Raw genomic sequence first — 26173 nt, forward strand, 5'->3', positions numbered from 1 at the left:
TGCCTGGAAGTGTGGCTGTGGAAAGAGTGAATTCTGCTTACCAGTCATTGGAATACTTGCTCCAACATCTGAAGGGATCAAGCTCCCCACTTTTCTGCATGTTGTCCCTTTTGATATTACCTCAAAATTATTTCCCCCAGAATTTGTTGCATCCCTCCATACCAAAATAATATTTTCCTGTTTGCAGCCCTTGGTTCTACCAGCACTAATAACACTCTTTCAGGTGAAAAGGTATTTGTGTCGTCTCCATTACGTACCAACTTTTTTGATAGCACATGTATTAGTGCTTCCGGGAAGAGCCTGGAAGATACCAATAATTCCTTCCAGGAATTCCTATTGATACGAGATGGGGAGGGTACAAGGTCAGGATGGTAGGTAGAAACAGGGAAATATTTATTGTGATTTCTAAGATGAGGGTTGGGAATATCATAAATACATTTGGAAATAATGTTTTTATATATGTGCTTGCTAGTGGCCTGCTCCACTCCTGAAAGGGGCTATTTGAATGAAAGTTGATCATTTCTCGAGTGGACAATGATCCAGATCACATATGTGTGTCAGGGTCTGGTCCGGTCTGGAATCGGCGTTCCGGGTCTCGATCCGGTCCAAGTGCTCTGGACTCCGGGTCCTGCAGTTGTCCCTCCCGTCACCCGTGAACTAGTTAGGACCCTCCTGGCTCAAGGAGGCACACCTGTACACATTGAGCTGCAGGTGTTTATAGGGGGCCTTGGGATTGGGACCAGGCGGGTGGTTGTTTTGTTCTGTATCCTGTTCTGCCCTGGTTGCTGGACTGTTCTGTATATGCTCTATCTGGTTAGTCTTGTTCCCCTGCTTCTCTGCTGTGTGAAGGTCCCGTGGTTCCGCTTTATTCTCCTTGCTTGCACTGCCACACTGTTGGTTGCCTTTCCCAATTTACCGGTGTATCACGGTAGTCCTGCTGTTCACCCTGGACCCAGCCTACTACCCGTTGCTTCCGTCGGACAGATCTGGCCGGACTGCTGCTGCCCGGTGGGGGTTCTGCCCCCTCCTACCCGTTGCTTCCGTCAGGCAGGTCCAGCCGGACTGCCACTGCCTGGCGGGGGTTCTGCCCCTTCTTACCCGTTGCCCCCGTTGGGCAGGTCTGGCCGGACTGCCGCTGCCCGGCAGGGGTTCTGCCCCTTCCACCTATTGCTCCCTAAGGGTTGTACCCCGCACCTGTCCAGGTGTCTGCGACTGGCCCAGGCCTCTGTGTTTTCCGCCTGGGAGGCGGCCCTGCCTGTGATCCGTGCGGCCCGCCCTAGGGTCTCCTACCCTTTCCTCCCCTCGTGTCCCATGGGTTGTGCCCACACCTGCCCAGGTGTCCACGTCTGGCCCAGGCCTCTGTGTTTTCTGCCTGGGAGGTGGCCCTGCCTGGGATCCATGCGGCCTGTCCTAGGGACTCCTACCCTTGCCTCCCTTCAATTCCCATGGACTGTGCCCTGCACCTGCCCAGGTGTCCACGTCTGGCCCAGGCTTCTGTGTTCCCACCTGGGAGGCGCCCCTGCCCGGGATCCCTGCGGCCTGCCATAAGCAATCTACCTGTCTGCCTGCCTGCCTGCCTGCCCCGAACTGTGGGACCTGCCTGTCTGCCTGCCCCGAACTGTGGGATCTGCCTGCCCGCTCTGCCTGCCCGAACTCCGGGAGCCCGCTCCGCTCTGCCTGCCCGGACTCCGGGAGCCTGCTCCACTCTGCCTGCCTGAACTCCGGGAGCCCGCTCCGCTCTGCCTGCCTGAACTCCGGGACCCCCCTCCGCTCTGCCTGCCTGAACTCCGGGAGCCTGCTCCACTCTGCCTGCCTGAACTCCGGGACCCCCCTCCGCTCTGCCTGCCTGACACTCTATCTACCTGAACCCCAGCTCTACCGTTGAATGCCATGGCATCCCCATCCTGTCCTCCCCCTAGTACTTCAGTGTCTGCCTCCTGCGTTTGGGTCCATCCGGCCCCTCCTGACATTGTGCCACTGTGGAAACTGGAATCTGTACTTCCTTAGCTGAATCTGGTTTGAAGGAATGACACCGTTCTACGTCCCAGTACATAGACCAGCATAAATCCTTTTACTTCTAAGTTATTTTCCAAGAAGTTAGCCACGTCATACTGCAGTGTGTCTATTGTTGGGCAATCCAGAACATCCAGATTCCCGTTGCTTCTATGTGAGCAGTCAAACAACACTCACTACCACTTAAGTTTTGCTGCAGTAGCCTCCAGCCTGAAACCATCTTTGGCACATTGACAAACCTTCCTTCCACCAAGGCAAATAATTTCTAGGCTAGTGTGGTATTAATACTTTTAAAGAGATTCTGCTATATGTCGTGAAATATGTTGTTTTTTAGCATCAATACAGTGCAAGTTACTGAGGCAGTGTGCATGGGTTTATTGTCCATTCAGAAAAGTGATGGCGTCTGTTTTCAAGCATGGTACAGTCACCGTTAGTGGACCAATATTGCTGTGGATAGAAGAGTCAGGAGACTGCAGATACTGGGATTTGGAGCAAGAAAACAGACTGTTGGAGTAACTCAGTGGGTCAAGCAGCATCCATGGAGGCAAAGGACTTGTTGATGTTTCAGGCTGTGATCCTGCTGCAGGACTGAGAGAGTAGAGGGCAGATGGTCAATGAGAGAGAGGGGTGAGGCAGGGGCTTGCAGGCGACTGGTGGACCCATCTGAGGTGGGAGATGGGATTGTTGGCAATTGGGAGGCAGCTAAGGAGAGAGCATAAAAGGGAGCAGATGGAGCCAGACGAGGAAGGAAGTAGAGACAGGTTGGAAGGAGATAAATGGAAACACCAAGAGTCTGCAGATGCTGGAATCTGAGTAATGAAGATAAATGGAAGCAGCTAACAGAGGGATGATGGGCAACTGAAACAATATAAAGTAGAACAGGAGATCCAATAAGTATGGTGTATGGGTGCCAGATAGAATGAACCAGTTGGAGGAGGGGAATGAAAATGGGTGAAATAGGGTGATGGGTCTGGGCAGATGGAAAAAAGAACATGTGACCTGAAAATGGGTCAAGATGATACTGGTGATAAACAGCAACATTTTGTGTACAGCTTCACAAAACTTCTAAATCCAGTAACCAATATACATCTTCTAAGCTACCATCGCACAATCTGTAGCCTGTACTTTCCCTTAAAGTAACATACTTTTGAACTGTCTAAATGAACAAGCAATTTCATGATATTCTGAAGGACCAGTGGAGTTGCTTCTCTGAAATACAGGTGAAGGTACATCGCCATGGCCAGAGGAGAGGGGAAGCGGAGGTCCCCAAGCCAGACTGAAGTGTCAGAGTGTAAAAAGTTCCTCTACCTGGTATCTTGCTAGCAAATGTACAGTCACAGGGGAACAAGATTGAGGACCCAAGGGCAAGATTGCTGTATTGGAGGGAGAGGAAAGATTTCTGCATTGTTTCACAGAGGCAAGACCCACTCAAGATATGCTGAATATGGTAGACCAGCCTGAGGGATTCTGGATCTATCAGATAGATTGGTCTGCACAACATTTGGGGACTGCACGAGCTGGGGGAATGTGTTTCATGATATATTCTTCATGGTGCTTGGACATAGGGGTCATGTTGTACTCTTGTTCCCCTGTTGTGGAACATCTAATGATTAAGTGTGGTCCATTCTGCTTACCAAAAGAGTTCTCCTCCATGATCCTCAGGGACTTCAATCATGTTTGCTCAATTATCAACAACATATCACCTGCAGCACCAGGGGCCCAATACACTTAACCACTATTATAGTACAATGAGGAAAGCCTACCGTTCCATCCCTAGACTGCATTTTGGAAAATCTGATCAGCTGACTATCCTCCTACGTGCATACAGTCAGAGGCTAAGGAGGAAAGCTTCACAGATAAGGATAACAAAGAGGTGATTGATGGTTGATTGCAAGTGACTACAGGATTTCTTCTAGTCAGTGGGCTGGATTGGCTCAGCAGAGGCACCACAGTTACACCACAGTTATCAGGGACTTTATAAAGACAGTCAAAGGCAGGTGTATCCCCATAAAATCTGAGTATTCCCTAACATAAGTCCTTGATTAGCCAAGATATTCACAATCTGTTGAGGGACAGATCGGTGGCGTTCAGGCCTGTGACCAATAAGTGGTCCAGGTACGACCTCCAGAAAGCCATGTACATGCAAAGTGAATTCCAGACCAATCCTGAATAATAAAGGATACTTGACAGTTGTGGCAGGGCTTGAATGCTGTTACCTCCTGCAAAGAGAAACAAGCAACATGCAATATGAGGCGACAATGTTTCGCCCTCAGATGAACTCAATAACTTTTAAACTGGCCATTGACCATCAAAATATGGAGGCACCTTCACGAACCCCTACAGCCCTGATGAGCCTCTGATTTCAGTCTGTGAAGCCAACATGACAGCATCCTTCAGGAGGATGGAACCATGAAAAGCATTTGGCCCAAATGGAGTACCTGGCTGAGTAGTGAAGATGTGCTATTCAACTGGCTAGTGTGTTCATTGATATTTTTAATCTCTTGTGGGGCAGTCTGAGGTATCAATCTGCTTCAAGCAAGCTTCAATTATACAGTGGTCATGAAGGACTTGGTAACCTGGCTCAATGGCTATTGTCTAGTAGCACTTACATCTCCTGTAGTGAAGTACTTTGAAAGGCTGGTGATGAAGTATATCAACTGCTGCCCGAGTAGTGACTTGGATCTGTTCTAATTTGCCTACTGTCGCAACAGGTCAGCATCAGATGCCATTTCATTGGCTCTTCACTCAGCTCTGCAGAATCTGGACAGTGAAGATGCATACATCAGGATGCTCTTCATTGACTACAGCACTGCATTCAATACTATCATCCTCTCAAAGCTAATGAATGAACACCAATACCTAGGCCCCCTTGTGCAACTGCATCCTCTCCTTCCTCACTGGTAGTCCCCTATCAGTTCAGATTGGCAACAACATCTCCTCCACAACCATCATTAGCACAGGTGCATCACAAGGCTGTGTGCTTAGTCTCCTGCTCTACTCACTTTATCCTTATGACAGTGAGGGTAGGTATAGCTCCAATGTCATATTTAAGTTTGCTGACAACATCACAGTTGTGGGCCATATCAAAGGGGGTGATGAATCAACTTGAAGGAGGAAGCTTGAGAATCTGGTTGAATGGTGCCACACCACCAACCTCTGATTCAATGTCAGCAACACCAAAGAGCTGACTATTAATTACAGATGGAGGAAACCAGAGGTCCATGAGTCAGTCCCCGTCAGGGGATCAGAGGTGGAGAGAGTCAGCAAATTTATATTCTTCAGTGTTATCATTTCAGAGCATCTCTCCTGGATCCAGGAGAAAGCCTTTGCTTTTTTAGAAGTTTGTGCAGATTCGGCATGTTGTGGCGACCCACTTTCTACGCAGGCGAACCAGCTCACAGCATGGCACGCGCGTTGGCAGAGAGGCCACCCCCAAAATGGCGCTGGGCCTTCTGCTTCACCAGCAAGGGGAGAAAGCCCGCATGTGGGAAGAGGCTTTTGTAATGCACCTCTGATGTCATTTTCGCCCAGAGAGGACGGGAACGAAACTGCGTAAAAGCCAGTGCCGCAAAGCTTGAATAAACTAGCCTCGAGTGCAACTTACAGACTGTGTGTCGTTATTTCTAGCTCTGTGTGTAGCACATTGCTACAATGTCATCTAAAACCTTTGACAACCTCTATAGATGCATGGTGGAGAATACCCCGACTGTTTGCATCAGGGCCTGGTATGGAAACAGCACTGCCCTCAAACAGAAAAAAACCCCCACAAAGTAGTAGATGTGGCCCAGTCCATCCCAGCTAAAGCTCTCCTCACCATTGAGCATATTTACTATGGAGCACTGTCGCAGGAAAGCAGCATCCATCGTAGAGGACCACAACCACCGAGGCCATCTGGTCTTCTCACTGCTGCTATCAGGAAGACGATACAGAAGCCTCAGGCCCACACCACCAAGTTCAGAAACAGTTATTACTCCTCAACTATCAGGCACATAAGCCAGAGAGAATAGCTTCAATTGCCCTTACACAGAATTGATTCTGCAACCTATGGAGTCACACTTAAGGACTCTACAACTTGAGTTCTCAATATTTATTGCTTATTTTTAAAATTTTTCTTTTGTATTTGCACAGTTTGTTGTCTTTTACACAGCTGTATGCCCATCTCTGTCATGTGCATTTTTTCATTGATTCTGTTTTTGTTCTTTCTATTTACTCTGAATGCCTGTATGAAAACTAATCTCAGGTAGTATATGGTGATGTATATGTACTTCAATAATAAACTTATTTTGAGTGTGGAAAATTCAGTAGTTTATACAGTTAGTTGAATACTATCCAGCTGGAATACATGGTGATATTCTTTTAGTTTGTCTTTGGCCTTGCTCTGATAGCGGAGTTCAAAGATGGATACGTTGATAAGGAAGGTAAATTGAAATGGAATGCAACTGGGTGGTTGGAATAGCCATTTATCGTGAATAAGAATAGACCAACACGTAGATAAGGCAAGTTACAAAACAAGCGTAAGTATGTTCGGATATTAAATAATAAATATAAGATAACAAACAGATAATTTATTTATTCTACAGATAAGCCTTAAATAAATTATCTGGACTTTGGTTATGATCTTGGAGAAAAAACAGCATTGTAAGCAGTACAGATAGAGCAATAAATCATTCGATTATTCTATGGGTAAAAGTGCAGCTTTTGGATTTTGATATAGATAGATGTGAGGTTCATCAGTGTGCTTTCTCTATTGATGACAAGTTAGGAACATTGGAAGTCGAAGGTGGAGGTCATATATGTTATCAAAACAGCAGTGGAAGCTGTGAGCAGTTTCAAATTCCAGGGAGGGCACATCTTGCACAATCTGACATGGTCCCAGAATACAGCTCCACAGTTAAGAAATCTTACCAACACCTTTACCTTCAGAAGGTGCTGAAGAGCACCTGTGTGTACCAATACTCATAATCTTCTGCAAATACACAGTGGAGAGTGTCCTAATATACTGCATCACTGCGTGGTACAGAAACGGCACTGCAGCTGACTAAAGGGCTCTGCAACATTCAACATCAAGGACATGCAGTATATATGGAAAGATGCTGGGAAAAGGCCGGAAATATTATGAAGGATCCCACCCACACAGCTTATGAACTGTTTGTCCCGCTCCCTTCAGAGAAGAGGCAGCAGAGCATCCATGCCACGCCCATAGACTCAAAATAGTTACTTCCCCCAAGTTATCTGACTGATTAACACCTCCACTATTAATCCATCACATCACCCCCTACCACCACTACATACACATCACCTAGTGTTACTTTATATACCTCCAATCAGTCTATGAACATAACAGTTACTTGTACATTGGGTTTTTATAGGATTTTTATAATTATATATATTTTGTGTTTTTATTGTGTTACTTATACTTATCTATTTTTATGTGCATCGGATGAGAAATTACAATCAATTTGTTCTCCTTTACATTTCTGTACTGAAGAATAACAATAAACAATTTTGAATCTTGAATCTTGAAAATATTATAGATCAGAATTAGGTTTAATATCACTGGCGTGTGTCATCAAACTTCTGGTCTTTGTGGCAGCAGTACAATGTAATACACAATAATAGAGAAAAAATGTGAATTACAGTAAGTATGCAATTGTGTGTCTGTGTGTGGTTGTGTGTACATGTGTGCATGTATATGTAGTAATTAAATAAGTAGTTCAACAATAGAAATAAAAAAGTGATCAGGTAGTGTTCATGGGTTCAATGTCCATTCATAAATTGCCTGGCAGAGGGGAAGAAGCTGTTCCTGAATCGCTGAGTGTGTGGCTTCAGGCTTCTGTGTCTCCTTACTGATGGATACAGAAACTAATCTGAAAGTCAAAAAAAAAAGAAAACCTTTCCATCTGGAATACACAGGTTGCAGTTAATGCAAAGCCCTGGTTAGACCTCACAATACCACGTTCAGTTCTGTTTATCAAACAGTTAAGAAGGATATATTGACCTTGGAGCAAAAGTAGCATAGATTATTTAGAATGATAATTGCACAGCAGGAGTCAAGTTACAATAGAAACATTACATATATTTGTGTCCTTTGAAGTTTGTTGTATTGAATTGACTGAGGTTTGAAAGAAACTAAAGGCAATTTAGAGTCATAGGGAATTACTGTATTTCCATTGTTTAAGAGCGGTGAGTGCATGGAATGGGCTGCTGGCGATGATGGTGGAGGCAGAAATGATAGGGTCTTATAAGATACTCTTAGGTACATGGAGCTTAGAAAAATAGAGCGCTATTGTGGTGAACTATGTGCCTGTCGGGACACGCCCCTGCTGACTGCTCCTGTGGCTCCTCCCACAGGCCCCTGTATAAAGGAGACCTGCGGCCTGAAGATCGGCCTCAGTCTCCAGGACCTTGTATGATAGACACTCACTCCTGGTTCCTTCTTCCAGTCAATAAAAGCCGATATCTCGCCTACGTCTCAGTGTGAGTTATTGATGGTGCATCAGCTATGCAGTAGGGAAATTCTAGGCGGCTCCTACAATAGGTTACATGGTTGGCGAAACATTGTGGCCTGAAGGGCCAGAAATATGCAGCAGACTTCTATGTTTCTAAGACCTTCTTCCACATCTTTACAGTATCTTCTCAGTGATGTTTTACAAAGTCTTTACGAGCAAGGATATGCTTTTCTTTAGCCAGGGTTTCTTCCTTGCCACTCTTCTATAAGTACACTTTTTGTTCAAGGCCTTCAAGATTGGGGAGCTATGAATTTCATTTCCAACTGTCTTCTGCAGCTCACTGAGAGTAACTGTTTGCTTCACAGTATTCTCTCTTATAATTGCCATTCTTCTCCAGCAACCAAGTTTAGTGAGGCAGCCTGACCTTGGCAGTGTGGTTGTGATTTGATATTTTTTCCACTTTTTCTCAATGGACTGCATTGAGCTCCAAGATATGTTCTGTGCTTTTGAGATGGTCTTGTACTCTTCCCCAGATATGTGCTTCTCTATTATAATTTTCCTGATTTGCCTTGAATGCTCTTTTGTCTTCATTTTAGTTTGGACTTTGAAAATCCACCATACCGTTAGAACTTACAAAGAGAAGGGTTGTGTATTCCTATGAATTCATTGAAAGCAGGTGATCCTCCAACTTTCTACATCAACAAATAGAATGAGTTGGTAAGGTAATATGTATATATTGCAGCTGAGGAAAGTTAGCTAGTACTTACAAAGGGGATAAATACTTTTGCAGCCTCTCAATCTTGTTTTTCAGTTTTTAGGAGGTTATAGGCTTCAGAATTTTTCTTTTGGTTTGACATGATGTACAATGGTTTTTAGGTTAGCTCAAAAATTCTCCTTCAATATACCTTTAAATTTAGAAATGAGGCAGTAAAATGTAAAAATAGTTGTGGGGTCTGGATACATTTTCACGGCACCGTAGACTAAAATTAGAAGCAATCTTTTCTGAAACTGGGAAGCACTTCCATAAGCAAAGCTCGGCGAAAACTTGGAACACTGGTTCACAAACAGCAATTAATGCCAGGGCAATTGTTAGTGTCTAGTCTGAGATGACTTCTGCTAATTAAAGGCATTACAATATATGGCACTACAATTATTAATCAATAATTTTCTATTCACGTATGACTTTATCTTGTGGCATGAGTTTGAGAAGATGAAAGACCTGCTACTTCTCACTGTCTCTTAAGATAGGGAAATATGTCTCCCTACTAACCTCTTATTATAAGGAATGTAGGTTACTTTCACACAGTTCCTTCATAAAGAACGAGACTTGTCTTATTCCTTGATGGGAAATCCTCCCACTTCTCTATCTCTGATTTTTTTTCCTGCCCTAATATCTCTTTTCCCCTCTTTTGAACATTTTTTTTTAATGAGTGTGGATGAAACTGTGATTAATGATCGGTTTAATTACCAGAAACTGGTCATTCAATTTGGGAGAAATCTGCGGCTCATCACTGATCTGGTCAACTCGTGTCTGTTCCAAAAATGCTGGCTAGTACTGGGAAATGTCAAACATAAGTTATGTACTTTATGGAGTCCAAATTGAATCAGAGGAATCTAAGCTCTATACTGATAACCTGTCTTGCATTTCCTGTTTGTGTCCATTACCCAACCAAATAGTACATATCCATTTTAAAATCCATGTCATTAAGCAGGCTTTCCACTTAATTGGTTCAGATCAATATGAATCTTGTTAGTGTATTCAATACAATCACATTGCATAGTCCATGTAGGTCCATAGACGCTTCTTTTCCCATGATGAAGCTACTTTCCGGATGGAAGGACTATACTTCATATTCCATCTAGGCAGCTTCTAATCTGACAGAATGAATACCGATTTCTCACTCTGATAATGTTCTCTCCCCCCCAGCCCCCCGTTCCCACTTTTTCTATTCCCCACTCTGTCCTCTTGCCTCTTCTCCTCACCTACCAATCACCTTCCCCTGGTTCTCCTCTTCTTCCCTTTATCCCCATGGTCTATTCTCCTCTCCTATCAGATTCCTTCTTCTCCAGCCCTTTGCCTTTCCCACCCACCTGGCTTCACCTATCACCTTCTAGCTAGTCCTCCTTACACTCCCCCCAACCTTTTATTGTCCCTTTCCTATCCGAAGAAGGGTCACGGACTGAAACATTGACTGTTAGTCACTTCCATCGATGCTGCCTGGTCTGCTGAGTTCCTCCAGCATTTTGTGTACATTGCTATTGGTACAGGTTCCTTTGAGCTTATTTCCCCCAATTTAAAGTAATGGATGTCTTGAGCTGGAACTATGGACTGTCATTAATATTCAACCATTTTTTTAAACTTTGCGTCATCTTTTTGCCTTAGTTGCCTTAAATGAAAGACTTTCGATTCTCTCCCCACCCAATTCCCAATAGAAATGAATCTATAACTCAGAATTAAAATAAAACGCTAAATTTCCCAAAGACCACATTGCAGAATAGAATTTTGCCTGAACTGCTGTGTTTCTCCAACATTTTGTGTCTGTTGCTCTGGATTTCTGACAGCTGCAGTGTCTCTTGTGTTTGTAACTTGTACCAACATCTCAGTTTGCTAAATGCAGATTGTACAAACAATCACAGCAACTTTAATGATGTTAATACAAAAAAAAAGTCAGCTTGGATAAGTAGATTACAACTTCACTTCCCTGCTTCCATGTTAATTAAAGTTGTTAATGATTCCCTGAATTCATGTGTTACTCCCTCTCTTTCCAGACCTGCATTATCAATAGTTTCCTTAAATCAAACAATCCTTAACAGGTCTTTTGCAGATTATCAGCATATTTTTAAAATCATCAGACTTTTCTTTTCTGAAGTCCTTGAGCATTCTGGTGTATCCCAGATGTGTGGCCAACAGTTTTGAAAACGTACAATTGGGTTTCCATCTGAAATGGTAAGAAAACAGCTCTAACCAGAGTCATAAGTAACACCCTGTAACTGTGTTTGAGAAATCTTTAGTGTTTTTGAGATTGCTTGTAGTTTGGTAATCTTCTATAGGACAGAAAATCTCTGTGTTTTAAGAATTTTGTCAGGATTTAAATGTGTATCACTAAAAAATAAATGAACTGTGTTTGAATGACTTTGTTAGCTGGAAGTATCTCCTCATTGGTGGGAAGTAAGGAAACTACTGCTCAGATAATGGCAGCTGAACTTACCATGACGGATAAACAGGAAAGTACATTAGTCTTTGAAGAGTAAGTAGGTGGCTACAATATAGTGAGTGGTACCCGCAGCTATCTACATCAGGTAGGGCTTAAGATCTTCTTTTGAGTTTAGAATTTCATGTTTTGCAAACTCAATACCATCACAATACAGAGAAACAATATCCTGGTCTCTGGTCCAACGCATTGCTTCTCTCTAATTTTTGCCAGTCTTTGCATTGTCAAATGGTCTGTTCAATAGCTAATACTAAATAAGATTAAATTCCTGCTAACTTAATATTGTATGGCGTTCCCATCACAAAATCTGTTAGCAGACCAGCATATGCGTCCCTCTTCTTGGCACCTACACTAAGATATTCATCACCTTGGTTCTGAGGTGAACCACTAACCATTAATATATGCCTTTCCTTAGACCCTTTAATTAGCCTCTGTAATGTTTGTTGACCTCTCCTGCCACTGATCATCTGTTATTGAAGCCTTGGTTCTGTATCCAATATTAGGCTCACTTCTCATTATTTCCCTTCATAAACTTGATTTCATCCAAAACGGTATTGCCCATGTTCCAGCCTGCATCAGTCCTTTACTCCCATGAATATTCTGTTCACTGACTCAGTGGCTCCCTGGAGCAAGAAACCCTTTTTCATAACATGAGAATTCTTAGCTCTGGAACACTTACTCAACCTTCCACCTTATTACCAATTTTCCATCCTGAAAAGGGTGCATGGTAAAAGTTCCTCTTGATGGTTGAACAGTGGGTCTACAACCATTTTGGATATGTGCCAGCAGTTACAAGAAATACCTTAATGTCCTGGGGATTAAAGGAAAGTGAGGTATTTGGGGCATAAGACCATAAGAAATGGGAGCAGAAGTAGGCCATTTGGCCCATTGAGTCTGCTCCGCCATTCAATCATGGGCTTATCCAATTCTCCCAGTCATCCCCACTGCCCTGCTTTCTCCCCATATCATTTGATGCCCTGGCTAATCAAGAACCTATCTACTTCTGCCTTAAATACACTCAATGACTTGGCCTCCACAGCCACTCGTGGCAACAAATTCCATAGATTTACCACCTTCTGACTAAAGTAATTTCTCCGCATTTCAGTTCTAAATGGATGTTCTTCAATCCTGAAGTCGTGCCCTCTTGTCCTACTTCCCGTACCATGGGAAATAACTTTGCCATAATTAATCTGTTCAGGCCTTTTAACGTTTGGAATGTCTCTATGAGACCTCTTCCCCCCCCCCCCCCACATTCTCCTGAACTCCAGGAAATACAGCCCAAGAGCTGCCAGACTTTCCTCGTATTGTAACCTTTTCATTCCTGGAATCATTCTCGTGAATCTTCTCTGAACTCTCCCCAATGTCAATATATCCTTTCTAAAATGAGGCCAAAACTGCACACAATAATCTTAAGTGTATTCTCACAAATGCCTTATAGAGCGTTAGCATCACATCCCTGCTCTTATATTCTATACCTTTAGAAATGGATGCCAACATTGCATTTGCCTTCTTCACCACCAACTCAGCCTGGAGGTTAACCTTTACAGTATCCTGCACAAGGGCTCTCAAATCTCTTTGCATCTTTGCATTTTGAATTCTATCCCCATCTAAATAATAGTCTCCCTGTTTATTTCTACCACCAAAGTGTATAACCATACACTTTCCAACATTGTATTTCGTTTGCCACTTCTTGCCCATTCCCCTAAACTATCTAAGTCCCTCTGTTTCTTCAACACTACCCGCTGCTCCACCTCTCTTTGTATCATCAGCAAATTTACCCTGAAGTCCATTAATCCCGTAGTCCAAATCATTGACATACATCATAAAAAGCAGCAGTCCTAACACTGACCCCTGTGGAACTCCACTGGTAACTGGCAACCAGCCAGAATATGATACCTTTATTCCCACTCTCTGTTTTTTGCCAAACAGCCAATGCTCCACCCATGCAAATAACTCCCCTATAATTCCATGGTATCTTATTTTGCTAAGCAGCCTCATGTGCAACACTTTGTCAAAGCCCTTCTGAAAATCCAAGTACAGCACATACTGCATCTCCTTTGTCTACCTTGCTTGTAATTTCTTCAAAAAATTGCAATAGGGTTGTCAGGCAGGATTTTCCGTTCAGGAAACCATGCTGGCTTTGGCCTATCTTGACATGTGCCTGCAGGTGCTCCATAACTCATCCATAACAATCGATTCCAACAACTTCCCAACCACTGATGTCAGGCTAACAGGTCTATAGTTTCCTTTCTGCTGCTTCCCACCCTTCTTGAGTAGCGGAGTAACATTTGCAATTTTCCAGTCACCTGGTACAATGCCAGAATCTATCGATTCTTGAAAGATCATTGTTAATGCCTCTGCAATCTCTCCAGCTCTTTCCTTCAGAACCTGAGGGTGCATTCCTTCATGTCCAGGAAATTTATCCACCCTCAGACCATTAAGGTTCCTGAGCACCTTCTCGAGGTAATTTTCACTGCACATACTTCACTTTCCTAACACTATTGAATGCCCAGTATATTGCAGAAGTCTTCCACTGTGAAGACTGATGCAAAATACTCATTCAGTTCCTCTACCATCTCTGCACCTCTCATTACAATATCTCCAGTGTAATTTTCTATTGGTCTTATATCTACCCTCAACTCTCTTTTACACTTTACATACTTAAAAAAGCTTTTAGTATCTTCTTTGATATTGGTCACCATCTTCCTCTCAAAATTGATCTTTTTCTTCCTAATGACTTTATTAGTTTCCTTCTGCAAGTTTTTATAAGGTTCCCCATCCTTTGGCTTCCTTGTATGCCCTCTCTTTTGCTTTTACCTTGGCTCTGACTTCACTTGTCAGCAATGGTAGTGTCCTTCTTCCATTTGAAAATTTCTTCTCGTTTGAAATATATCTGACTTGCACTTCTCTAATTTTTTGCAGAAACTCCAGCCATTGCTGCTCTGCTGTCCTTCCTGCTAGTGTCCCTTTTTAGTCAACCTTTGCTAGTTCCTCCCACATGCCACTGTAATTTTCTTTATTCCACTGAATTACCGACACATTGAAATTTAGTTTCTCCTTCTCAAATTTCAAAGTGAATTTGATCATATTGTGATCACTGTTCCCTAAGGGTTCCTTAACCTTAAGCTCCCATCACCTCCAGATCATGGCACATCACCCAATCCAGCACAGCTGATCCTTTAGTGGGCTCAACAACAAAAAGCCATCCATTAGACATTCTACAAATTCTCTCTCTTGAGGTCCAGTACTGGCCTAGTTTTCTCAATGAACTTTCATGTTAAAATCCCCAACGATTACCATGAGATTGCCCTTCTGACATGCCTTTTCTATCTCCTGCTGTAATTTGTAATCCACATCCTGACTGCTGTTTGGAGGCCTGTATACAACTGCCATTCGGGTCCTTTTACCCTTGCCATTTCTTAACTCAACCCATGGAGACTCTACACCTTCCAATCCTATGTCATCCCTTTCTAATGATTTAATATTATTTCTTATACACAGGACCACACAACCCCCTCTGCCTACTAACCTATCTTTCTGATACACCGTATGTCCTTGGAGGTTCAGCTCCCAATGGCAGCCATCCTTTAGCCAATTTTCAGAGATGACCACATCATACTTACCAATCTTTAGCTAAGTTTCAAGATCGTCCATTTTATTTCTAATGCTGCGTGCAGTCAAATATAACACTTTCAGTCCAGTATTTGTTGCTTTCTGTTTTAACCTCACCACACCTCTGTGCCCTGTAACTCATCCCACTGGCTGTGATTATGCCTCATCTCCTGCCTGTCCTTTCTGTCATGTCTGTTGCACGCTATCTTTGATTTCTGTTTTCCCTTTCATCAGCTCTATCACTCTGGTTCTCATACCCCTGCCAAATTAGTGTAAACCCTCCTGAACAGCTCTATTAAATCTTCCTGCAAAAATGTTGGACCCCTTTGGGTTCAGGTATAACTTATCCTTTTTTGTACAGGTTGTACCTCCCCCAGAAGAGGCCTCAATGATCCAGGAACCTGAAGCCCTACCCCCTAAGTCTGTCAGCCATGCATTGATATGCCTGATCACGATATTCTTGTGCTCGTTAGCACATAACACAGCCAGCAATCCTGAGATTACTACCATGACATTGTATGTGTGTTCAAAGAAGGCATCCAAGAAAGGGTCGTTTTAGACATCAGTGGCCTTACAGCCATTGGGGTGGGTGGTCAGATATAGGGGATGCATAGAAGCAATTGGTAGGATGTATATTACAGATCTGTTTGAGAGTCTGAGCAATTTGGCTGGCCAAAGACGGGAGATAGGTGAGAAGCTGGGAGAGTTGGAGAATCTGGTAGCTGTAATAATCAAGAATTTGTGAGTTTGGAATCATGAATTGATGATTAGTGACTCAAGAGATTCTGCCGATGCTGCAAATCTATAGATACGGCCCCATTTCCTGAGTCTCTCCAGCATTTTGTCTGTGCAGCTCTGAATTTCCAGCATCGGCAGCAGCCCTTTAATTTATTGTCTGCAGGGATTGATCTTTCATGACCCCCTTGCCTATTCATTCCTCCCTACTGAACCCCCTCCAACACTCAACCCTGCAACCACGCAACACTTCCCTCACCACCATTCAAGTCCCTCAACAGTCTTTTCAGGTAAGGCAGTCCTCCACTTTGTGAGTCTTTTAGTGTCTGTTTTCTCATCCAGTGCTCCCAGTGCCACCATCTCTACATCTGTTAGAACTGATACAGATTGGGGGATTGTTTCATTGAGCAACTATGCTCCATCCATTGTAACAGATTGGATCTTCCAGTGACCATCCATTTTAATTCAGCTTCCCATTTCCACACCAGCAAATCTGTCCATGGTCTCCTCTGTTGCCAAGCTGAAGCCAGACACAGATTAGAGGAACAGTGCCTTATATTTCACCTTTGTTGTCCCCAACCTGACTGAATGAACATCGATTTTTCCAACTTCCGGTAATGATTCCCTCCTGTTCCCCCTGTGATTGCCTGAATCCCATTGGATTCAATACTTTTCCACTCTCCCCTCCCAGTCCTCTACTCTGACCTCCCCTGTTCTCCTTTCCTTTAGTCTTCTCCTATCAGATTCCATCTTTTTCAGCACTCTGTCACTTCCACCTCACACCTCCCAGCTACTTTAATCATTCCCACTTCCCCCTCCTCAACTGCCTATCCTACTCCTCTCAACTGGATCCACCTGTCACCCCACAGCTCTCACTCTACTCACCACCTCTCCCTTCACCTCCATCCTTTTATACTGGTTATTTCCCCTTTTAATTTGCAATCCCAGAGAAGGCTCTCAACCCAAAACCCTGACAACTTATTCCAATCCATAGATACTGCCTGACCTGCTGAGTTCCTCCAGCATTTTGTGTGCGTTAGTGATCAGCGAGTAAGGGAATGGGGTCTGGTTTACTTAAGTATTTGGGCACCTTAGCTTGGGCTGATCAGAAGATGTGGGCACAGAAATGATACGTGCATTGTTTTCATGGGAGATAGAGAAGCACCTGGAGAGAAATAAGTAGTGGGCCTTCCCTTGGTAGAGATCATAGTCTAAAATATAAGTGTCCCAGGAGTTGATGATGATGATGATGATGATGATGATGATGATGGTCACTCTGAGAACAATGTTAAAACCTAATTAACATCTCCTCCCCAATGTTTTTAAAAGGAACCGTAGTGCTAATTGAACTATTTGATGCATATCTACTGTGCGGAAATTGCTCAGAATGCAAAAATGACTCATCTCCCTGAATAGTGTCAACCTCCTTTGGGATATATTCCTTTTTAAAGTGAGCTGTAAATTCAAAGTTGGTGCTTATTCTATCTGTGATGTGCATTGGAACTTCTGAGGTTGTGGAAAGCACAATATAGGTACTTTATTTATATATAAATGACAATTTGCAGAAATGTGCAATAGGCAAGTCAAATATCTATCAGTTGAGTGAATAAAAGAGCAATTGATTGTGTACGATATGAAATGTGGATGGGAAGATGTAAATGACTCTGCAGACTATGACTTGCATTTTGTTAATTTGATAATGTGAGCCCATAGGACCCATTTCCTATGGTCGTTTCTCAATAAAGTTTGTAAAATGGTCAGTCATATCCATTTTCTCATCTGAATTTAGTACGGTATGGAAACATTATCTTGGTCTATGTTAACCTGATTAGAGACTGAGGAAAAGTTTTGGACTGGGAATAGCTATTGAAACTGCTTAAAATGAAAAGCAATGAATAAAACATGACAGTGAAATTAGATCATTTGGTGCATCAAGTCTGCTCTGCGATTCTATCATAGCTGACTTACTTTCCCTCTCAACCCCATTTCCTGCCTTCTCCCCATAATCTTTGATGTCCTTACTAATCAAGAACCTATCAACTTCCCCTTTAAGTACACCTAATGACTTAACTGTTGTGGATTCATCACTGTCTGGCTAAAGATATTCCTCCTTATCTCTGTTCTAAATGGATATCCCTGTATTCTGAGGCTGTGCCTTATGGTCCTAGATTCTCTCACTACTGGAAACATACTCTCCAGGCCCACTCTAAGTCTTTCAACATTCAGTAGGCTTCAAAGAGCTCTCCTCTCATTCTTCTAATCTCCAGCAAGTGCAAAAGCATAACGCCCTGACTCCAGTCAACACAGCTCTTCAGGTCATTGAGTCACACAGTCTCCAAACTGTGATAAGGTTATGGTCCTCTTCAAGGTTTTATATTCTAATCCACTGGAAATGAGTACTAACATTGTATTTGCCTTCCCTATTACCAGCTCAATCTTCAAGTTATCCTTTAGGAAATCCTGCACTAACACTACCAAGTCCTTGTACCAATTTCTGATTTTGCTCCCTGTTTAGAAAAGTCTACCTTTATTTCTTCTTCCAAAGTGTATGACAATATGCTTCCTTCCCTATACTATATTCTATCTTCCATTTCTTTGCCCATTCTCCTAAACTATGTCCTACTACAGGCTCCTTGCTTCCTCAATGCTACCCACTTCTCCAGCTACCTTGGTATCATCTGAAATCTTGGCCAGAAAGCTATTAATCCATCAGTCCTGTCATTCAGATTATTAACATACAATGTGAAAAGTAGTGGACCCAACACCAACCTAATCAAGATCTCCCTTTTATTTTATCCTCAGTTTTCCAAACTGTTAAACCCACCCATCCCCACCTACTATTTAGTTTAATAGACCTAGTTGTGCAATCTACCCAGAACCTGGGCACAATGTGGCTCAGGTGGAGCCTGTCCCATTAAGATGCTCCATCCTTCCCCAGTACTGCCGATGTCCCACAAATTCAAACCCACTTCTCCCACACCATATATTAATTCTCTGATCTTATTAACCCTGTGCCTATTTACATGTGGCTCAGGAAACAATCCAGATATTAATTTTTTGGCTCTGCATTTTGATTTAGTCCGTAGCTGCTCGAGATCCCTCAACAGGACCTCTCTCCTTGTTCTTCCTACATGGTACCTACATGGACCAAAACAGCTGGATTTTTCCCCTCTCAATCCTAATTCCCCTGCTGGTCATATGAGATATCTTGAACCTGGGCATGAAGCAGACAACACAGTGTTCAGGAGTCTCAATACTTGTGACAGAGAATTGTCTAATCTAACTATGCTACCCCCAATTACAACTACATTTCTCTTTCTTTCATTCTTTTTCATTCCTAAGAATAGATTCCTAAGCCATTATTTGGTTGCTCATCCTTCCTATGGTCCCCACTTCCTTACACACAGGGAGCAAGATTCTCAAACCTGTTGGACAAATTCAGGGGCTGAGATTCCTTTCATACTGCCTCTTAGATCCTTACCTCCCTACGTCCCTCACACACAATCACACCATTGCCATTGACTGCAGACTGAATTTGAAGTAGTTAATCTAATGGGTGAGGCTGTCTCCTGCAACAGTGTCCAGTTAAGTCTTCCCCCTTCCTGTCGCATCAGTGTTTGAAGCTTGGATTATAGACCATTAAATCTGAACCTGAGTCCTTTGAGCAACCAATGCCTGCTGCAGATGTGGTCACCAGGAACCACAATGTGGTCCACCAGCTCCCACATCATTCAGCTACAACACATCACCTGATCTTCAATTCTACTTAATTTAATTAGTTGTAATTTAGTGTCATTTTACAGTATTTAACTGAAAAAAAAACTAGATTTGGTTTAGATCAAAATGATAATTGATGGGTGTGGACTAAGTGCTACATATTGGGAAGAAAGGAGAAACTGACATTATGAGCTCTTGATGATTAGATTATTAACAAGAAGTAAAGCCCAGGTGTGTAAATTTGCAAACATCAAGCCCATGATCTGGCATATTCCAAACTGCCAGAAGTTTTATTATACAATAGAAATCACAAAGCCAAGAAGGGCCAAAAGGCCTGTTTCTGTGCTGTAATGTTCTATCTGTACTAAACACAGCAAATTCATGCCCATTTTATCTGGAGGGTAAAGCTGGAGAAGGATGGGGTTGAGTGAAGTTGTTTTTATTTGTACCTGGTGTCCAACTTATTGGTATTATAATTCCCAGACCTTTAATGTTGATGAACAAAGTTGGTGTGTGTATGACTTCAGGAATAAAACATGAGTTTTGCAGTCTTTACAGAGTGCCTTCTGTTGGTGCTGCGTTCCTGGTGAGACTCAGTGTGTTCACCTGAGACTGACGCAGCAATAATGTCCAATGTACATGGTGTAACAGTTGATGATGCTGCTGTATGCTTTGTGACCAATGCATCGCGACCATGGAAGTGCATAATTTTTTTCACTATTTTGCTCTGTACATCTTAGGAGATGCAAATACATCCAATGATCAACTTTACCCATCAATTGTATTGCACAGAAGTAGCACACAACACATGGTTTACTTTCTAGGAAAGTGAGTCTGATATCCTTCCAGAATTGGTTTATTGTTGTTACCTGTAATGGGATACAATGCAAAGTTTGTTTTGCATACTGTTCGTACAGTTCAGACCATTACACAGCACAAAACATTGTAGAATGCAGCATAACATCTCCAGAGAAAACACAGTTCATGTAAACAGAAGGTGCAAACTCATAAAGCAGTAAATTGCGAAGTCAAGAGTCCATCTTATCACACTTGGCAACCATCTAATAGTCTTATAATAGCAGGTTAGAAGGTATCCTTCAGCCTTCGTGGTATGTGCTTTTTAATTTTTGGTATCATCTGCCCAGTGGCAGAGGGAGAAGAGAGATTGTCCAGGGTGTTTATGCTAGCTGTTTTACAAATGCAGCAATAAGTATAGACCAGGAGTTCCCAACCTTTTTTTTATGCCATGGACCAATTCCATTCCAGGTTGGGAATCTCTAGAATAAACAGTTCAGAGTGAGGAGACTGGTGTATTTGATATGTTTATTTGTGTTCGCAATTCTCTGCAGTTTCTTGCTGTTGTGCAGAACAGTTGTCATAGTAGCCCATTGTGCATCTAAAAAGAATGGTTTCTGTGGTTCTTGGATAAAAATCAGTAAGGGTTCCACATGGAAGGTTAGTTAAGAAGGTTCAGTCGTTAGGTATTAATGCTGGAGTAATAAAATGGATTCAACAGTGGCTAGATGGGAGATGCCAGAGAGTAGTGGTGGATAATTGTTTATCGGGATGGAGGCCGGTGACTAGCGGGGTGCCTCAGGGATCTGTTTTGGGCCCAATGTTGTTTGTAATATACATAAATGATCTGGATGATGGGGTGGTAAATTGGATTAGTAAGTATGCCGATGATACTAAGGTAGGAGGTGTTGCGGATAATGAGGTGGATTTTCAAAGCTTGCAGGGAGATTTATGCCGGTTAGAAGAATGGGCTGAACGTTGGCAGATGGAGTTTAATGCTGAGAAGTGTGAGGTTCTACATTTTGGCAGGAATAATCCAAATAGAACATACAGAGTAAATGGTAGGGCATTGAGGAATGCAGAGGAACAGAGAGATCTAGGAATAACTGTGCATAGTTCCCTGAAAGTGGAGTCTCATGTAGATAGGGTGGTGAAGAGGGCTTTTGGAACGCTGGCCTTTATAAATCAAAGCATTGAGTACAGAAGTTGGGATGTAATGCTAAAGTTGTACAAGGCATTGGTAAGGCCAAATTTGGAATATTGTGTGCAGTTCTGGTAACCGAATTATAGGTAAGATATCAATAAATTAGAGAGAGTGCAGAGACGATTTACTAGGATGTTACCTGGGTTTCAGCAATTAAGTTACAGAGAAAGGTTGAACAAGTTAGGTCTCTATTCATTGGAGCGTAGAAGGTTGAGGGGGGATTTGATCGAGGTATTTAAAATTTTGAGAGGGATACATAGAGTTGACGTGAACAGGCTGTTTCCATTGAGAGCAGGGGAGATTCAAACTAGAGGACATGATTTGAGAGTTAGGGGGCAGAAGTTTAAGGGAAACACGAGGGGGTATTTTTTTACTCAAAGAGTGATAGCTGTGTGGAATGAGCTTCCTGTAGAAGTAGTAGAGGCCAGTTCAGTTGTGTCATTTAAGGTAAAATTGGATAGGAATATGGACAGGAAAGGAGTGGAGGGTTATGGGCTGAGTGCAGGTAGGTGGGACTAGGTGAGATTAAGAGTTCGGCACGGACTAGGAGGGCCGAGATGGCCTGTTTCTGTGCTGTGATTGTTATATGGTTATATGGTTATGGTTAATGGGACATGCAAAATTTCTTCAGTGTCCTGAGAAAGTGGATGTATTGGTGAGCTTTCCTGGCTATGGCATCTACATAGTTGGACCAGAACAGAATATTTGTGATGTTCACTCCTAAGAAATTTGAAGCTCTCCACCCCTTCGACCTCAACAGCATGATAGAGACAGGAACAAGTGCAACACCTCCTTTCTGACTGGCTATTTTTATGTTGACTTTGAGAGGAAAGTTGTTGTCTTAACACCATGTTAGTAAGCACTCTATTTCCTTCCTGACCTTCCACTCATCAGTATTCGAGATACAAAGTGTTATGGTGGTATCATCTGAAAATTTGAAGATGGAACTAGAGCAGGATCTGGCCATGCTGTTGTGAGTTTACAGGAAGTTGAGTGGGGGGGCTGAGGACACACCTTGTGGAGCACTAGAATATAAGAATAATCATGGCAGAGGTGTTGTTGCCTGTCCTTACTGACTGTAGTCCATTGATGCTTTAATTTAATGATGATCTTTTTCAAGGACCCAATAGGATTTATGAAATGTGGGTGGAGATCCTGAGTGTGAAAGGTCCAGTGACAGTGTTGCAATCTTGAATCTGAAGCCTGCAGAAACTGTGCTGAATCATTGTGAAAAGTCCCTATTGTACAATCAAGGACTCGACTCTGAAAACATGATAGGTGGAAGCAGTAGGGAAAAAAAATTAATCACATACAGTCAGTTGAAGACCTGTGTACTAAAGTTGGGTAGCAAGTAAAAGGAATCCTGAATTAATTCCCTGAAAGCAACAATCATTTTGTGATTACACAAGCAGAGGGAATTCAATAAACAGTGGATAATCAATTGCCATTTGGCAGTGCTTGTGAGAAGGTGATCATCTTCAGCCATACACATCACTGAAGCAAAATGCCAGGCCGTCATGTTGCAAACAGTTGGGACACAAAGCAACCGATTCAAATTAATGATCAACATGGTCGTGAGTATGGTTGTAAGGAATGTAAGATACATTGAGAATGAGCTGGTGGAAAGAAGCCAAGTGATATTACCTGGCTTTAAAATCATTTTATTTTAATATGATTGTGGTTTTGTTTAATATTTTTATCTATGATGTAAATTGGTGTGCTTTGCATATTCAGAAGCAAGAGAAAGGTGTGTGGTTAGAGTACTGTGGAATAAACTTTGTGACGTATGATTACAATAGATGGTAAATTTTGGGGGCAGTTGCTGACTAAATTGTGCCCTCCATCAGCAGTTGTCATTGAGTCCAGTCACTTGGATGAAATCACTTTGCCTGCATCACAGAAAACAAATGAACTGTGTGTCTTGGGATGACAATTCTTTCAGGCAGGATCTGAAGAACTTTACTGAATCAAAGTTGCAGTTTTAATTAGAAAGACTTGAGAGCTGCATCAGTTTTCTGATTCACTCGTACATGTGTTCTGAGAGTAAATGCATAATGAGAGGTCTGTACTCTTCTCGTAATCTCAGTCTGTTTGCTAGCGATAAGAAATGAAATGCAGTCAGTGCACTAAATTTGAAAGGTGAAAAGATAATTGACTTTCCATATTTCCCTTGAATAAGTGAGAAGTGCAAAGTATATTTAAAGCAACATCATACACAATGAACTTGAAAATGTTATTAATTCATTTAAATTGGCTGTTTCATAACGAGTGATCATGAAAATTTTTAGCATTTACACTGCATTTTATTGGTTACTTCAGGAATATGGTCATTATATGCATTATCCCCTCTGTTTATTGCAATGAGTTGATACATAATAACCATAATTTATTTCCACATGCTGCTGCAGCTTCATTCACCTGCATAGAATTTTGCTGAGAATCTAGTTTTGGAGAAAGCGTAACAATGTTCACTAAAGAGATGTCATCATGTTTTGAATCATCAGCAATTTCCATGAGTCACAGGTTCATTAGTCTCTAACCATACTACCATTATCATCCTTTTGTGTTGTCTCTTCTGTATCCTCTTTCAGGACCTTGATAATATCTTCTTCTCCCAGAAAAGGCACCACTTTTTCTATCTATGGTGAAGATCTCTTAAATTTCCATCTTGCCACCGTGTCCACCATTTGGCTTCTCTAAAGCCGTACCTTGAGAAACAAGTTTTCTTCTCACGATGAATACCCTTCAGATTCCTCAAGCCAGGAGTGTTTCAAACTAGTTGTCCACAAGGTTTCTTTTGTACTGGTTTATCTTAAAGGGCAGGTCATACAGAATCCCTGTCTCCTGCTCGTCATCTGCTGTTGCCTCTAATTGCATCTTGATGTGGGCCAACAGGCAGTGTGTACCTGCCATGGGTGTAAGCTAACCGTATCAGAGTTGGTCAAAGCTATAAATGTTGGGCTTGCATGTTGTGTGATGAAGATAGTTGGGGATGGGGGGGGGGCACGCGGGGTGAGTGGAGATAAAGTGCACTGAGGCATGAGGGACCTGGTGGGATATACCTCTGTTCTCTGACCTGATTAATTGTGCAGTGTCATCTGAATGCACCTGGCTACCCTGTGGTTCACTATGGAGTTTATTGTGGTGGCCTTCTGCATTGCCTTTGAGTTTATATGGAGAGGAGTTTGGGGTCCCATTAATGGATTATAACTCTTCTATTGTTCACAGCATTGGGAATTGTTAGAACCTGCCTTCTATAATGCAGTGCTATTCTTCTACGCCTTAGTGCTAACTGTGCGCAATACTCCTGTAAATTATCAAGCACTAAAGCCAGCTGGCATTAGAGACAACAGATGCCAATTATTTTCACTTCTCAAAACCAATTTTCCAAGCTTATAGCATTTAGCACCCTAAATTTTAAACGTTGAAGAAAATGCAAAATAGTATATTAATGTTTGATCAGTTTTTTTCTCTTGACCTCAGTGTATTGAGAGAAGTCTATCTCATTTATGGTTTAGTATGGATAAGATAATAAGATTTGGCAACCATATTAGCTCTTGCTGAGATCAATGGTGTAAGTGTGTAGCTATAATTTCTATTGGCAAAAAGTTGTAGTTTGTGTAGTTCTCACAAAGTACAACCCACAGTAGCCTAGTGGTTAGCATGATGTTATTACAGCTCAGGGTGTCGAAGTTCAGAGTTCAATTCTGGCATCCTCTGTAAGGAGTTTGTATGTCCTCCTGTGGGTGCATGGGTTTTCACTGGGTGTAACGGTTCCCTCCCACTGTCCAAAGATGTAGGTTAGAATTGTCCCATGATGAAGTTAGGGTTAAGTCAGGGGTTGCTGGGCATCTTGGTTCAAAGAGCTGGAAGGGCTTATTGCAAGCTGAATCTCTAAGTAAGTAAAATTAAAAAGTTGCCATTTACTTGAAGAACTCTGAAAGGAGTCAGTTAAATAGTATTGTTTTAAAAGCTGCATTGTTTTATCAGGGAGTGGTATTGTTATATAAAATTTTGATAAGCCTGTGAAATGGGGAGCATTGTTCAAGTACCTGCAATTCACAAGGTTAAAATAATAAAGAATGGCAGTGAAATGAAAGTAACTTGCACTGAGCAATCAATCCAATGACTTAAGGATACCAGGAAGCTTAGCAGTAAACTATGCAATGTTAAGGTGTGCCAGCAGGACCAGGTGTAATTAGACAGTAAAAATAAATTTATGCACAAGATGAGATAAAGTTTTTTTCAACAATAATTAACTAGCTTGCTTAAGTTATATCCTGATCCACATTGGGGTATGTTTCTGATTACTTCTATAAACTTACTTGTCTGAACTATTTGCAGTTTGACCGATAGGTGGTTATTGTTTTGATAATTTCAACCTTTGGCTCTGCAAATTTCTTGGTTTGGACCTTGTTTAGAGTTGTACAAGTTGA

General features: G+C 42.3%; 1 protein-coding gene across 4 annotated transcripts in view; it reads left to right on the forward strand.

Annotated features, from left to right (window-relative positions):
* sh3tc2 (SH3 domain and tetratricopeptide repeats 2) overlaps nucleotides 1-26173 on the forward strand; it is a 103032-nt gene that overhangs the window by 17725 nt on the left and 59134 nt on the right. The window lies entirely within an intron of this gene.

Source organism: Hypanus sabinus, chromosome 15 (assembly GCF_030144855.1).
Source record: "Hypanus sabinus isolate sHypSab1 chromosome 15, sHypSab1.hap1, whole genome shotgun sequence".
Lineage (NCBI taxonomy): Eukaryota > Metazoa > Chordata > Chondrichthyes > Myliobatiformes > Dasyatidae > Hypanus > Hypanus sabinus.